This window comes from Podarcis pityusensis (genome assembly GCF_964106645.2).
Source record: "Podarcis pityusensis genome assembly, chromosome: 1".
NCBI classification, from domain to species: Eukaryota; Metazoa; Chordata; class Lepidosauria; order Squamata; family Lacertidae; genus Podarcis; species Podarcis pityusensis.
Window position 1 is genome coordinate 95,391,068 of NC_138028.1, and position 14,790 is coordinate 95,405,857.

Below are 14,790 nucleotides of genomic sequence, written 5' to 3' on the forward strand. Positions count from 1 at the left end.
TAATTGGGAATCTTTCACCACCAAGAAAAATATTTCTTGATTTATTGGGGTGAGGGGATACTAGCACCGTCATCGAGAATATTCCGTTAAGAATAAAACATACACGTTTAATAAGCTTAAAAAGCCTATTCAATTCAAAGCCACGAAAGCCACTGTTATCTAAAACCCTTACCAGGTTTCGGCTTGGGAGCAGTCACTGAAAAAGCACAAATTAATAAATGGAGATAAATGTAGGGTTATAGGCAAATGTCATGTCATAGATTTACCTACCAACAAGACACTGGCAAGGTTTAGGTCAGGGGTTAATGAAAGACATCCAAAGGTCATTTGGTGATTATATGAGAGCATGGGTTTAATAGGGTGCCGAGACGACAGACACTGACAGAAGATTTATACCAGAGGTGATGACACTACTACGGATACTGCTGATAAAAAGAGCCCCAATATTGGACTGAACAGAATGATGAATGGCACCCCCGTCTATTCACACTTCTCATTATAAGCTCTTTCACTCTTGGTGGCACTTAGCTGCATTTATTTACTGTGCTTTGAAGGTGCAGGGCAATAGCCCAGTATATCTAATGTGTTTAAATGGAGACTTGCCATAAAAAAAAATGAAACAAGAGATAAGATTAGGCCATTGAATAATTGCACAGCTTTCCTGCAGAGATTATATTCACTAGCGCTAACATTATTTTTTTCCCCTCCTAATGTTCTGAGTTGTGAGGAGAGCTCAAGTGAATTAATTTTCTAAGGCAGAAGGTCAAAGGAAAATAAACTGATAAGCATTATGCCTGCTATAGAATATGACTTCACAATATTCCCTCACCCTCAATTGTCAGATAGCGGCTACGAGATAATACGCTAAAAGTATATAAGCATATTTTTCACTGCGCCATATGTGCGGTTTGGCTTGCCCTTGGATGCTGTTTTTCTTTGTGTGCCTTGGCAAAGGGGAAGATCAAAGAAGTCAGCGCAAAATGTCAAATAATGAAAATAATGATAAAAAACAACAACTTTGAGAACTGATCTGGGCCTTTCGTGTGTGTGTGTCCATATAAGACCTGATGAATAACACACAGTGTCCCAAGAAACTCCTTTTCAAGTAGTTATGTATTTATCAAACTGCTGGAGTGTGTCGTCTGTGAATAAGACCTATCAGCTTTCCAGCAAAAGGAACACCAGGAAGAGTCATAAGTACTGCAAATGACCAGCCTTACAAAAAGATTACTTATTTAGCAAATTGGATTTCTATCCTGCCGGCTCAGGGCAGGTAACACAGCACTGCAACCGACACTCATTATAGTAAAGCTGACAAATTAAAACTCTAAATATTTTTTTACAGAATTTAAATTATCCTAAACCAGCTTAACCCCAATCATCAAAAGGCTGGGATTCCTTCAAGATACATAGGCTTGCCCTTTGATAAGTGTGTCTGGGAAGAGTATCCCGCTGTTGTGAAAAGGCAAAAAATAAGTTATATTTCAGGCTGAAGACAAGACGATAAGTACCGGTAACCCCACCGCCACCAGAAAGCTGAAGTGGAATAGAATCTTAAGGTGGCAATGTTTATTCCACTGTCCTCTCTGGTGAACAGGTTTTGCAAGTTTCTAATAGTGCTTCAAAACCCTGCACAACCTATTCAACAAGAGGAAGGGGTGGGGTAAAGAAATTAATAAATTGAGCACAGCATAGATAATGTACTATTACCTTCAGCTAAAAAATGAAGTACTTCTTGCAGTGCACAGTGAAAATTTGGGATACTCTGCCACAGGAGTAGTGATGGCTGGTAGTCACCAGCATGGATGACTTTAAAAGAGATAAATTCATCGAGGAGAAGGCTGTCAATGGCTACGAGTCAGGACGTCTGTGAACTGCGTTCAGTATCAGAGGCAATATGCCTGGAGATCATGAGAAGAAGAATGGAAGGAACACAGCCAGACAGGGGGCTGTTGCTCTCATGTCCTGCATGCAGGCCTTCCCTGGGCATCAGGTTGGCCACTGTGAGCACAGGATGGTAGACTAGATGGGCCTTGGGTCAGATCCAGCAGAGCTCTTCCTATGTTCTTATATTGAAACTCTTGTGCTTTTTCAGTGCTTTTGCAAAATTGCAAACCAATTGGAATGAATGCTCTCCACATAGCCAACATTGCCTAATTTCCGTGCCAAATAAAAAATAAAAGAAGATCAGTATGAATGGTCAATTGGCAGGTTGTCTGGAGACATCCCTAATTTATCATTCCTCGGAGGTAGTGGCATCACTCTTTATAGCTATGGTTTAAGAGGCAGAGTTTGGAAACAAAACAAAATGACCAGGGGTGCTTTAGTTGTGATTCCTATATTGAAATGGTTGGGAATAGATGTCCCTCAAGGCCCATTCCAACTCTACACACCTATGAGACCTAGGATTTGAGGTTTTGGTCATTGTTAAGAGGTATCAAAGCGAGAACCAGGAACCCCAAAATTCAAAAAACCAAGTACTCTGTTACCCTATGTTAAAAGCCATTGGGGCTAGAGGTCTTGAGTACATTTCCAAGCACAATTCAAAGTGTTGGTACTGACCTTTAAAGCCCTAAACAGCCTTGGCCCAGTATACCTGAAGGAGCGTCTCCACCCCCATCATTCTGCCCGGACACTGAGGTCCAGCGCTGAGGGCCTTCTTGTGGTTCCCTCATTGCGAGAAGCAAAGCTACAGGGAACCAGGCAGAGGGCCTTCTTGGTAGTGGCACCCGCCCTGTGGAATGCCCTCCCACCAGATGTCAAAGAGAACAACTACGTACTACCAGACTTTTAGAAGACATTTGAAGGTTCAGGGAAGTTTTTAATGTGTGACATTTTAATGTATTTTTAATCTTTGTTGGAAGTGGGCGGGTACAAATAAAAAATTATTATTATTATTATTATTATTATTATTATTATTATTATTTTATCTAGGCTGTAGAGTGTTCACTGTGTTCTAAAGTGGACTTCCCAATGGCCTCCCCTGATCTGGGAGAAATAGACAGAACACCAGCTTGCTTGCCCGTTCATATCGTGGCTTCGGCTACAGGTGCATTTCCAGCTTCAAATGCAATTACATCATTCTTTTTCTTAATTCAGATCAAAGCAGGTTAGGAGGAAATGCATCCAGAGCCAGTGAGAGTCAGTGCGGTGCAGTGCTTAGAGGGCTGGACCTGGGGCATCAGGGTCCAAATCCCCACTCAGCCTAACCTACCTCACAGAGTTGCTGTGGGGATGAACTGAGGAAGGGCAGAACCATGTTTGCCACCTTGAGCTCCTTATTGGGGAAGGGAGGATAAAAAAGCAATAAATAAATAACAAATAAAACACAGCATTTCCTAAAAAACTAAAGAACAGATAGCAGGATAGATATGAATTGTGACTACCATCGCATGCACAAACCCCAACCGGCAGTGGTAGCGCGCTGGATGAAGAGTAAATGTGTGTGTGTACACTGCCTTTGTTTGGATAATAATAGTATTATTGTGCCTAAGCCCCAGCTCTTGACTCCTGGTTTGTGATTCTTGGCTTCTGACTCCTGGCTCCCATTCACCACCCAGCACCGCCGGTAATTAAGGTTGTCAGCTGATTAACACTTTAGCTTTCAGCCAATTAAATAGCTTGTTAACCGACTAATATAGATGTTGCAATATATCAATAAAGGTGATATTTTGAGTATATTTCAATTAAGAGTTCTCTTGACCAAACCGCACACTAGAACGAACGGTTCCCCGGCAAATCATTTCGTGCACACCGCCTGAATCATACTACTGCACCTAAATTGTCTACAAGGATGCAGTCAGAGCTGATTTGAAAATTCTCATTGTGAAACTTGCAATTAATGATTTAGTAGGTGAGTATGTGCATGTTTTGACCAGCTTGGAAGTGATTCTCTCTTTGCCCCCATTTATTCTATCCATGGGTTGGATTTGAATCACTTATCAGCAAGCAGGTAGATGATCAGGCATAAAAGGCAGCCTTTTGCAAAGTCAGGCCACTGGCGCTTGCAGTGCTATGTTGTCTACTAACAGTTGTGAGCACGCCATACATTTAAAATACATTCCTCCCCTCCCAAGAAGCTACAGTTCCCAGCAGTCTTAACAAACTACAGTTCTCAGGACTCTTTGGCAGCGATGCTTTCAATCAGGGCCGGATTTAGGTTTGATGAGGCCCTAAGCTACTGAAGGTAATGGGGCCCTTTATATGCCCAGCTGTCCAGTTTGTCAACCATTTGTTTGCCAAATTGTCGCTGCTATATGGTAATTTATGGACCTAATAGCTATCTAAAGCCACTTGCGCACAACAAAATATGTATTTTATCAAAGTAGTTGTTGAACTGAAATACAATTAAGAAGTATATTAATAATGAAATAATTATTAAACTACATCATAGGAGCCTACACAACACAAAACACTGTTGCTGTATGTAGGGTTATTTTATTTGTTTTTTATCTTATATTTTGGATATGTACATCCAGGTTGTTGTTTTTCCTTTAAATTTTTTGGGGGCCCCCAAAAGAGTGGGGCCCTAAGCTATAGCTTGTTTAGCTTATACATAAATCTGGCACTGCTTTCAATGTACAGTCATACCTCAGGTTACAGATGCTTCGGGTTGCACGATTTCAGGTTGCGCACCACGCCGAACCCGGAAGTACCAGAATGGGTTACTAAATCACGCTTTGTGATTTAGTAAGCACTAAATCACGCTAAATCACGCTTTGTGCATGTGCAGAAGCACTGAATTGCGACCCGTGCATGCGCAGATGCGGTGCTGCAGGTTGCAAACGTGCTTCCCGCACGGATCACGTTCGCAACCCGAGCGTCCACTGTATGATATGAATGCAGCCAAAGTCTCAAGCAGCAGTTTTCTCCATGACTTGCAACTTGATGCCAGAGGTTGAACCTGGAGTGTTCTGGGTGCATAGCATGTGCACTACCCCTGAGCTGTGCCCGCTTTCAAATATGTGTCTCTGCACATGCTCAGAAAAATACCTTGTTGTTATTTGAATTAAGCCTTGGCGCTGAGATTGGTCTCCGAAACTAAAATGTGGCTCAAGGAAAGCCCTCAGCCATAATGACCTAACTGACTGGTGTTTTTGAGCTGACTGCTAATATGGCTGTAGAGCCTGATATGATTCTGGAAACATCCGAGAGAATTCGATAAAAGCAAAATGTTGCCTTTCATTGCATAAAATGGCCAGGGGCAGGGTTCTGTGAGATGCTCACCACGCTGCATGCCAAGAATACTGCACCAAAATTTCAGCTTTTCTAAGGGAGGCGTTTCCAGCTACAGTAGGGAGAGCTGGATAATTTATAGGTTAACATTTTCTTTTTATGCGAATAGCATTTTTTCTCATTTATAGTTAATTAGGTTAAGCATGCATGGGGAGCGAGGGAGGAAAGGCTTTCAGATAGGATCTAAATGATTAGTAATTTGAATAAAGTAAAAGAAACCTCGAAAAGATGTAGCTCTTGCATATATTAAATATGTGCTGTAACTAGCATGGGCATCAGATAGGAATTTTAAAAGACTCCATGTTAATTACAATGCTCACATAAGATACATGGCACATTTTTTATTTTATTTTGCTCATTCATTGTTATTTTTTAAATGCTAGGAATAATTAGACTCCGCTCGAACAGGGGAGGTTATTTCTCTATATGTCTTTGGGTGATACCTTTCGCATATATTTCCAGTCCCAAGAATGTTATTGATATGCACAAGATAGCTTCACGCGGTAGGGTGTTGGGGGCAGGGTGGGATCACGTTGAGATTTTAAATGGGTTTTTCACCCAGATCCACCCTGAATGGTGCCAGCTTGGGGCTGGTTTCATATGTTTGCTAAGTAATCTATAGAGGGATGCATTCGGACTGTGTACACACATTTTATTCTAGAATCAATGGAGACTGAAGCGCTTGATTTTTCTAAGTAGTCCACTCACAGCCTAGATCTATTGCGTATTTTTTGCCCTTGGAAATGGCTTCTTGTTCGGTGCTATTTTTCTAGAAAAAGAGGTGCTGGGATTCACAATGAACTCCTCCCTACTTCTCTTATAATGGCAATGGAGCCCACCTGAGAGGTGCTGGAACTCTGGTGAGTTCCAGCTGAAAAAAGGCCCTGGTTGTGTTAGATATATTTCACCAGCCCTGTCTGAGGCACTGTGCCTCTGAAAACCAGTTGTGCAGAGTACTGTTATGCTCCAGTCCTGCTTGTGTGCTTCCGCCAGGCATTTGGTTGGCCACTGTGAGAACAGGATGCTGGACTAGGTGGTCCATTGGCCTGATCCTGCAGGCTCTTCTTATGTACACTCAATGCATATTGCTTCTGCATGACCTCACAGTGTGGCAATTTGGAAATAGATGAAGGAGCTCCTGGCAAAGGGGAGTGAATGCATTGGGGAGCATAAACCAAGATCGCAAAGCCACTTCCTTGTTCAACCACCTCGGGCATCTGCAGGGAGGAAAAGACGTAGATAATCTAACTGAAGGGAGGGTATTCCAGCATAGATCAAAGAACAACAGCCACTCTTGGGGACACCAGGATCTAGACCAAGGGTCAGCAAACTTTTTCAGCAGGGGCCCGGTCCACTGTCCCTCAGACTTTGTGGGGGGCGGACTATATTTTGGGGGGGCAGGGAAATGAACAAATTCCTATGCCCCACAAATAACCCAGAGATGCACTTTAAATAAAAGGACACATTCTACTCATTTAGGCCCCACAAATAACCCACAGATGCATTTTAAATAAAAGGACACATCCTACTCATGTAAAAACACGCTGATTCCCAGACCGTTCACGGGCCAGATTGAGAAGGCGATTGGGCCGGATCCGGCCCTCGGGCCTTAGTTTGCCTACCCATGATCTAGAATCAACCTAGATTGAAAGCAGCATACTGAGGAGGAGCATGGAGGAAAAAATCATTTTTGTACAATCTTCACAATCTTCTGACATCACCAAAGATTACTCTCTACTCCTCACCTTTGTTGCCCCTTCTTTTCGCAGTGCACATGTTTCTGCACTTTACATTACCCACTCCCCCTGCTCTGCACACCAGGATTGTTAAACCTCATTTTTTCTCTGTCCCTCCTCCATCTTCCTGCAGTCCATCCATCCTCCTCCCCAACCCAATTCCTCACCAGGTTTGCCAGTAGCAACACACAAGGTTTTCACCCTCCATGCAGTTCACACTGCAAGGGAACTTCAGACCCAGACTCAAAATTCAGGTGTGCGACCATGTCTGCAGTGCAAGAGATTAAAGAGGCTGCACATCTGCATTTTGAACCATTGTTCTCTGAATTTCTCTTTGTACCAGTAAGGCCAAAACGCACTGGCTCTATTAGCCTTTTCTTCTTGCCTACCCCATTGGGTTTTTGTTTTTTGGCTTTGGCTTCCAGTCACCCTGTAAAAGTACCAGCACCCATTAAACACCTAGCATTAAGCAGCTTTTGAAAGCGTATCTTCTTAAGGCAGCTTCCTCTTGGAAAGGGTGACTCAGCCCTTTTATACTACGCTCTGTGGACTTTTGCAATTTTATCCTTTTTAAGGTCTGCTTTTTAAATTGCTGTGTACACTTTATTTTTTGCTGCATATATTGTCTTTCTGATGTCCATCGGTTTATAAAACCTTGCCTTAAAAACAGAACTATTTTAAAAGGGGGCAAAGAGAGGTGTCATCTGCAAGTGAGTGCCAGCATCTTAAACATGTAAAAAGGAAAGACTTTTTTCTTTCTTTCTTTCTTTCTTTCTTTCTTTCTTTCTTTCTTTCTTTCTTTCTTTGTTACATGGACAGTTGAGAAAAGTAGATATTATTCAGCAATTTGCAAGCAGCTTGAAGACACCAATGGGGCAGGGTCATTGCCTGTCTATCTCTCCCTTGCCGCCCCTTTCTTCCCTTCCCTTCTTCCTTTGGGCAGGTGGTCTAGTGGAACAGCAGCTGATCTCTCTCCTCTCCCCACCTCCCGCAATCTTTTTTTCAAATTTAATTTTAATTGAATGCACTGCTAGGGATGCCTTAAATTGACTCTTTTGGTTTAAATTTCCTAGGGGAGCTTGCCCCAAGATCTCTATCCTAGTGATAACTTATTCTGGCCAATGCATTCAGTCCACATTTATTGTATAGCTTTCTCTCTCCCCCCACCCCCACCCCCCCCTCCCCACTCGGCACCTTCTATGAACATTGCAGTTGTTGATGCCTGGGAAATTACTCAAGTGTGAAGTGTTTCAGTGTCTGTCACTTTCCTCATTAGGCTAGCAGGGCGGTCGGAGGGGGGAGGGGAAGGAAAAGAAAGAGAAAGAGAAGGAAATATACCTATGACCCTGCCTTCATATGCTCATTAAAGCTGAGCGGTGCTGTGGGCCTATTGCCTCTTTTGAAAGATGTCTGCATAAAAAATGTTTATTTACCGGAAGGTGCAGAATGGCTTCTGTGTCGCAAAGGCAGCCTCTGCTTATTGCATCCCAAAATAATGCTGTTTGTTTGCATTGCCTGACTCACGTAATTATCTCGGGCAGAGAAGCTTTGTGGGAGGATAACAGGGACACAGGCAGAAGTGCAGCCCCTTTTCTTAGCCTAAGCTGATCCAAACTTACATATTGGCAGTAACAAGTTGCTACCCAGCTGTAGATGGGATGGAGGTGGACATTAGCCTGATGGGGGCTGCTAGGGTGGCCAATGGACTCACAGCAGTCCATGGAGGTGCAGGTCAGTTCTGTGTCCAGGGCAGCTGTTTATCAGCTCCATCTGGTACGCAGGCTGAGACCCTATCTGCCCGCGGACTGTCTCGCCAGAGTGGTGCATGCTCTAGTTTTCTCTTGCTTGGACTACTGCAATGCGCTCTATGTGGGGCTACCTTTGAAGGTGACCCGGAAACTACAACTAATCCAGAATGCGGCAGCTAGACTGGTGACTGGGAGCAGCTGCCGAGACCATATAACACCAGTTTTGAAAGACCTACACTGGCTCCCAGTACGTTTTCAAGCACAACTTAAAGTGTTGGTGCTGACCTTCAAAGCCTTAAACAGCCTCAGTCCAGTAAACCTCCATCGTTCTGCCCGGACACTGAGGTCCAGTGCCGAGGGCCTTCTGGCGATTCCCTCACTACGAGAAGCCAAGTTACAGGGAACCAGGCAGAGGGCCTTCTCAGTAATGGCACCTGCCCTGTGGAACGCCTTCCCACCAGATGTCAAAGATAAAAATAACTACCAAACTTTTAGAAGACTCCTGAAGGCAGCCCTGCTTAGGGAAGCTTTTAATGTTTAATAGGTTAGTGTTTTGTTGGAAGCCGCCCAGAGTGGCTAGGGAAACCCAGCCAGATGGACGGGGTATAAATAATAAATTATTATTATTATTATTATTATTATTATTATTATTAACACAATAGCAAAGTTATGGGAGTTGAGATCTGTGCCTTGTGTGAGAATTAAGGTCTATCCTTCAAAACTCTGTGCCAGCCAAGCAACAGTGTTGATCCTTGAGAAGCAAAAGGGGGGGGTCCCCCACTGGTGCTGTGAGCTAACTAACCACCCTTTGACTCTAACTTCTATGGAGAGGAGAGGGGGCTTCCTTTGTGAGGAAATAATACAACACCCGTGACCTGTTGTTTGTTCCTTCTTAGTGTGCTGTTGTGTTTTATGAGCTGTGTCTGAAGTGAAGAGCACATGGTGTCAACTTTGGGAAGACCATAGCTTTATCTTGACAGTTCCTGAATCGTGAATTGCCATTAAAAGAGATTGCTGTTGTCGAATTGACACCTGCTTATAGGAAGTTGATAACCACATCTTCCTGGCAAACACAGAGTGCTCTGATCTTTTTTGGAACTATGGGGTTTTATCCAGGTCATGTATAAGATAGGAGCTTGTACCAGGGTCACAGGTAGCGCATGAGGAGTATATTTTATATTAAACTTATGCTATCTGCAGATGGCATGATCCATAGAAATAAGCCATGTAAAAAGTTCAGATTAGCACCCATTGTTACAAATGTCAATGGTCATCTGTATTTAGCCACAGAAGTCTACAAGCACAATGATGCTATATTCCATTCTCTGTGTCACACACCCAGGGCTAAGGATGCTCTGTGGTCCCTGGAGATGTATGAGCATATACACACTCAGTGGCGGATTTAAGGCAGTGAGGACAGGTCCTCCTCACAGGGTGCCAAGCTGAGGGGGTGCAAAAAAGTAGCAATTAAAAAGTTTAAATTTAAAACCTATATTTATATGGGTACCTACTGAGAAGATCCATTGAAAAGGCAACTGTGACAAAATGAATTATTGTCAAAATAGGAATTATTTAGGGGAGGCACCAAATTTTGTCCTCGCTCAGGGCATCATATTACCCAAGTCTGCCTGGCACACCAACCATACAACCATCTGAAAATCTCAGTGGCAGAGTGCATGTTTTGCATTCAATCCCTGGCTACTCTGATTTAAAATGGATCTTAGGTAGCAGGAGTGGAAAAGTCCTTTGCCAGAAACCTGGGAGGCCTGCTGCCCATCAAGGGTGGTGGTCCTAGCCTGGACAGGCCAATGGTCTGACTCCGTAAAAGGCAGCTTCACGTGTTCATGGTACTTTCCAGAACAATGAGTCGCCACACCACACAGCTTGCAAAGAACATTAATCCACAAGGATTGCTCTGCATACAGATGTGTGTGTGTGTGACCACAAGAGCAAGACTGTGAGTGTATAGGTGTGCAATGCACATGAAAATGTGGTTTTAGTTTTTTAATGCCCTTCTTTTTTATGTGTCTCCCTTTCCTAATTTTTATTCATGAGAAGCGGGGAGGAGGAGTAACAGAGATTGCATAAGGCAGGCACTGAATCTTCATGAAAATGTGCAGGGCAATTTTTAGTTGCCACATCTGACTTGCAGTGTTTATGATCCATTTTTGTTCTGCCACATAAACGTTCCCTCATTACCATTTGTGTGCAGAGCACTGGAGATAGAACGTGGCTGATTAGGTTCGAAGCAGATGTGTTTCCCCTAGAGAGGAGAGGATGATAAATCTTATGGCTCTTTCTGTTATTTAAAGTTGATATTAGATCCAAAATTAAATTGGAGAATCAAATACTTGACTTGTTCTGCATACACTCTGTCTAATCCTTTCTACATATGATTCTTCTAATTATCTGCATTTACACATTCAAAGGCAATTAGCCCTGAAATTGCTAGAAGGGCAGAGAAAGAAGTGCCTTTCTCTAAGAAGTGCGAAGAACCTGCTCTCTCTCAGCTGAAGCTGGAATTTAATAAACTGAAGTCTAATGCACAGCAAAATGGTGCATAAGACTGTCGCTGGGTGCGTGAGTAGACCTCTATGCATCTGGGTGTCTTGGCAGCATTAGAAAAATGCTTGAATAATGTGTATTGCCAGGAGTTCACAACACGAGCCCTGTTTCTCTGAGATCTTGCTAAAGTATGCTATACAGGTAACAGTCAGCATGCAGACTCTGCTGTAGTTGTTTCTCATGGTGACACTTCTGCATGTATAAGAACACAGGATGAGCCCTGCTGGATGAGGCCTGAGGCCCATCTAGTCTAGCATCCTGTGGCCAACCAGATGCCTATGGAAAGCCCTGAGCACAAACATCATTCTCCCCACTGGTGATTCCCAGCAACCAGTGGAGGTAGGGCAGTGGAGGTAGAACATAGCCAGCCATGGCTAGTGGCCATTGATAGGATTATCCTCCATGCATTTGTTCAATCCTCTTTCTGAGCCATCCAAATTGGTGCCCATCATTGCATCTTGTGGGACCAAGATGTGAGCAGAGGAGCATGACGGGTATCAGGAGATCTTCTCAGTAACACTGCCAACTTCCAATCAAAGACTTAAACAAATGACTTGCTGCTCAGAGTCAGCTACCATGGTAGGTGTGTCAATGAAAATGCTACACATACACATTGGCTGTCATACCTAGAAGCGGGCAGTGCTGGTGGGCAAAAATTGCAGAAGACTCTGAAAACTGACAGGCAATGGCCGATGAATGAAATCTCTATCACATAACCAAACCCTACCTGAATTCATTGTCCTTCAGAAGTCAAAAGGCTAAGGACTACAAAACTGGAGTCAGGGTTGCAACCTCAGTGTCTAGGCTGGCCATTGAGTTTCAAGGTTTGTTTAGTTAGTCTAAATAAAATCCAGCCTAGTCTGGATTGTCTATTGTTTCAACATTTGTCAGGAACCTTCTGTCGTTAGAAGCCCAACCTTTTAACATCCAAAACCAAAGTTCCAGAATGGTGATCTGGAACTCTAAGAGAATGGTTCCTAAATGAAAAGAATGGGTTTATAGCATAGTGACATTACTGATGAAAAATACTGTATTCCCTCCCTTTATTATCAATTCACAGTAAGTAGCGATATGTCTGGGTTACTAAAAGGCTCCCAAGAGGTAAAACAATCTTCTTATTTGCGTGTCTCAAAGACATCAATCCCGGATTATAATAGTGGCTCTTTTTTTCAGCATGAGCTTGCCCGCTTCCGGAGTACTATGGATTTTTCTGGTTATTCTAGGGATCATTTCTCTGCAGTCTAGAATTTTACATCAAACATTCTGTTGACACTTCTGTTCTTCCGTTGTGAAGAAAGACCCTTGTTTTGGTGAATCCCCCCACTTGAGTAGTGCATATCCAAATAAACCTATTATAGTCAAAGCTCACTTTATTGGCTTCTCAAAGAGTCACAAACAGGAATACAACATTAGAAACCCTACACAGAATTTAGTGAGGTGTGACTTCTATATGGATAAGGAATCCAATTTTTGGAAGCTACGTATGTAAGTAGTCAACAATAACAAGCAACAAACTGACAAATGTATGTTTATGGTAATACTAACAGCAAATCAGATTTGTAGGTCTTTGACATTGCAATTCATTTTTGATGTCACATCTGGACCATTCCAAGAATTTCCTAGTATGTCTGTTTCTTCTAATATATTCATTTTTTCTTTTTGAAACAGAAAATAGGCTTGGTAGCATATGAAACCCAAGCAGTGCCTTCCACAATTATGAAAGCAAATAATATTAACAGCAAAGCATAAAGACGTTCTATAAAACATGTCTTGAACCGGGGTCCAACTAATGTGTATATAACCTGCTTTATAGAACCATAGCTTTAGTAGACTAAGTGCTTAATTGTTATTGATTGGCTCTGCCCACTGTTCCAATATCCATCATTATTGAAATCATCTCCATTCCCCTCATTAAGTATGCATCTGTTTCCATGGGAATGGATTTCTAAATAAGAAGTGCCATTTAAATCTTATTGGCTTCCCTGGTTGTACAGGCACTCTGCAGTGTGGTTGCCCAATCTGTCATTGTTAATCAACTCTCATCTCTTAACACTGGCTGGAGTTATCAATGAGGTGAGGATTAATATTCTGGGCGAAACAGATGATAAATCATTTGTACATAATTAGTGTACAGCAAGGTTACAGCTGACATGAATTTTTATCTTAATTATGATAGAAATTTGTTCCATTAATTTAATTTAGTTTGCATGAGTGGTTCAACACCTAACAAAGTTAATCTTACACCTGTCATTACAACAGTAAGGGAAGTCTCATTCTCAAGCTGTGGGCATCGAAAACTCCGCCACAGAGGCATGACGATCGTTTGGATTTGAAAACAGACCATTATCTTCAGAAAACACAGAAAAGCAATATTTAAATATGGTCTGTATAAAGAGTGCTCGCTTCCTCCCACCCACCCCTTACCACTATGTGAAATGTGAGGGGCATGGGTCACACACACTCCTGCATTTCTCTCTGTTTAGTTCTGTACCGCATCTAAAAATATATTTGCCAGCATGGCATGATTTTTTTTAAAAACAATAATAATCTTAAAATGCATTTCATCTGAAGGGCATTTGACATGGAATGATGGATAAACTATTTGTTTTTAGGACAGTGAATAAAGAAAGGCATGCTGCTAAGTTCCCAAGCCACCTTTCTGTATGGGAAAGAATAATTCATAACTTGATCGTCTCCACAAATGGTAATTATTCAACCATTCCCAAAGGGTTTGGCATACCAAATGAACCTAAATCCTGTACTAATTATCCAAGCAATTATGAAGCTGGATAAATCATATGTGATGGATAGATAAGGTGGCACTGTTTGGCTTGTAAGATGGGGAGTTATTTATTGATTTTCCTAATAATTAACCAAGACTATGCATGAACTATTTGTGGCACATCTTGTAAAACTGTTTACCTTTATAGATTTGTTGATTGGGGTTATTTCTCCTTGGCACGGTTGTGTGTGTGTTTGTGTGTTTTAAGAAATCTAATCTAGTAGCCTTCCTTATACCTAATGAATTGAAACTGGACTTGGGAGAAAATAAATTGAGAAAGTGTGTTCTCCTCCAGCAAAAAGTAAAAAAGAAAGAAAGAAGGAAACGTATTTGCAATACTCAGGCTGTTTCACATTTGATAGTACAGAAATAATCCTGGAGAAGTAGCTTTAATTGAATCAGTAACTCAGATTAATGTTTTTGTGATATTAGTTCACAATTATTACTCCCCGATAGGGTCAAGAAGTATATAGTTGGCTATTCACAAAGAAATGACTGATTTAAAAACAAAGACCTCTAATGGAATTCAATAGTGCTTTTTCAGTCATTCCGCTTGGCATCTCTATTACCTGAAATGATTCACAGTCCATTATGGGAGCCTCCATGCTAATAGAATGTCTATCTTCTGTAATACAGACACATCAGGGCACTAACGGAGAACCTGTCACAATGAATTTCATCTAGATTTCACTTCATCTCTTCATGGACTGTAAATTTGCATTGT

At 42.1% G+C, this 14,790-nt stretch overlaps 1 long non-coding RNA gene across 1 annotated transcript; it reads left to right on the forward strand.

Annotated features, from left to right (window-relative positions):
* The first annotated feature begins 12,695 nt into the window (after positions 1–12,695).
* Positions 12,696–13,982, forward strand: LOC308474501. Its single transcript, XR_013984769.1, has 3 exons — positions 12,696–12,765; positions 13,544–13,666; positions 13,897–13,982. It is a non-coding gene; the product is annotated as an uncharacterized lncRNA (long non-coding RNA).
* Positions 13,983–14,790: the final 808 nt, after the last annotated feature.